This window comes from Penaeus chinensis, chromosome 28 (genome assembly GCF_019202785.1).
Source record: "Penaeus chinensis breed Huanghai No. 1 chromosome 28, ASM1920278v2, whole genome shotgun sequence".
NCBI classification, from domain to species: Eukaryota; Metazoa; Arthropoda; class Malacostraca; order Decapoda; family Penaeidae; genus Penaeus; species Penaeus chinensis.
In genome coordinates this window covers 14,242,022-14,244,521 of record NC_061846.1, presented here as the reverse complement: position 1 = coordinate 14,244,521, position 2,500 = coordinate 14,242,022, and positions in this window count along the sequence as shown.

The following is a 2,500-nucleotide window of genomic DNA, read 5'->3' as shown; positions in this document are numbered from 1 at the left end:
TAAGGCTCAGGATGACCCAGGTCAGTCTCAGTCCTTTCAGAGAGTCTTGCCGATTGCTGCGGGTCAGGCTGGCCGGGTCCGCCTCCGGGCAGACCAAGCACTTAGCCTTTACCCCCGCGTGTACCCCGTGTGTGTTGGTCCGAATCCCGGTTGTGAGCTGTGCTAACGTTGGCTATCACTCCTGTTTATCACTGTATAAGGTGTCATTTAAATACCCTTTACATAAGTGGTAGCAGCGGGGGAGTTGTGTCCTTTTGGCACACAACAATGGACTCACAGCCTCCGAAACCTGGTTTTACCGCTCGAACCAAATCGCTTCCATACACGCAAAAGTCTTCAGAACCTGTTGTGAGTACATATTTGGGCCATTTTTCCTTTCTTTTATCTTCCCCATAAATGTGTTAAGCTGTATGTGCAGTTACGCTCGCGCTGGTTTTGTTAGGTTAAAGTGCTAATTGGCAGCAATGGTACGCTCTCCACTGCTGACCTCAGATGACATTACTGTGTGATCAACGGTATTTGTTCAAACAACAGGAATATCGTTCATTTATTACGTATTTGTTTAATTTTTCTCGTGATTAGAGAGTATTGTTTCAATTACAACGAATTTAGCGCGTTCATGATTTTACTATTTTCATGAACATCATATCACTTTTCTTTCTCACTACCCATTTCCCGTCTTGACCTGACCTCCCGAGTGAAACATTTCAGTCACATCTGCTTGGGACAGCTGTGTGACCTGACCCCACTTTCACTTTGAGTGATTAACACGTGAAATGAATGTGAGAACCGCTGGCATTTCCTGTATATTGTTTTCGAGATTGTTACATTATAGGATAACGCGTAGCATCCGTTGCATGTTCATTGGTGACACGTTCTATCGGCGCTAGAGCGGAGCTTGTAACGCAAATTACTTACATTTTTATATAGCGCCAGGGATCTTCCCCTTATCATAGTGTCAGAATGCCTGATTACTTGGGGTTGCGTATTTGCCTAAAGATCCGCGCTCCGACACGTTCGTTCGGAAACTTTTTGAGCCGGTGTGACCCGCGGTTACGTCCGTTAATTAATGTAGGACTAGGGTTTAAGCTAGAATTGAGATTCTCTTATTAATCACATCCCGTTCACCCCCTTGACGTCGCTGCCATGTTTGGGGTAAATCCCATCGATTTGTGATTCATGATAAACACCCGTAGGGCATTGCATGAGCGCCCATCACAGACTCGCAGATAGAGTGGGTTATTAATATTTTCCCAGCTCATTTCGCTTCATAAAGTACGGCAAATTAGGGTACAGAGACCCCTGTCAATTGAAGTCTGTATGCGCAGCTTGACATGTTACCTCGGCAGAATTTTTTTTCCCCCGAGAAGATTCGTTCGCGAATTGTTTCACGTCACCATTCATTAGTGCGTCATTCTGTCGCATATCATTTAATGTTAAATTCAATGTAGTATTTGAAATAATTTTGTATTACTTCTATAACTTGTTTATTGCATTTGTGTAAAATGAACGTTAATTTCCGTGTTTGGCACCCATGTCCGGTCTGTGTGAGGTCACTTTCACTCTCATTCTTCTCTGCGTTACGACAATTGGTTCAAGTAATTCCTTGCGGATGCCTTTGTCATTTCCCTTATTTACCCTCCTGTCTATCAGAGACGGTTAGCAGTCCAAGCTAGGTCTATGCGGACCGCTGTTACCGTCTCTCTCTCCTATTTTTTTCTTAACTTTGTGAAAGTAAAACACAAAATGAAAAAAAAGAAGACGAAAATAACGAAAATTTAACCATAAAAAACTGCAAATTATATAAATAATCGGCTAGTGGCGTTTAACATCCCCTCTCCTCTGTTGTCTTTCTTTTCTCTTACTATCTTGGCCTTTATGTGTATAATCTTGTTCACGATCTTGTTCATAGTACCGAAGGAGGCCCTGCTGCAGAAACGGTCACCTTCGGGCGCTGTAAAAATCGTCACCGGGAAATCGCCAGAAACCAAGAAAGACTGGGATAATTACTTCCGTCGATCCATTGAAGGACCAGGAACTCGCCAGAGCAGGTACCAGTCGACCCATAATGCTGTGAACTTGCCTGGACGCCGCAGATCCACTCAACCTTTAGGAGCTCGAAGAGGACACTTCCTGCCGGACGCCCGTGATCCTGACGAGGACAACGAGGACGTCAGAAGGACCTGGATGAGATCTGCAGGAACGTGCATTGGGCGAGTAAGCAGCCGAGTTAGGCCTGGTCGAGGACTACGAGGACGAATCCGAAGTCAAGGAGGACCTGTGCGAGACCTTCGAGGACGTGTGGATGTCGAGGACGAACGGATTTACCAGGGACCAGGATGAAGACGATGACAGGGACGAGCAGCCACGAAGATGCATCAGGGACATTACACGCAAGAACGAAGTGTTTACAAGTCAAGAACCAGCCAGGTTGGGTCACCCTTGAGGCAAATATCAGACGCCTTGAGGGCAAGGCGTGAGTAGGTATCCGAGCAATATA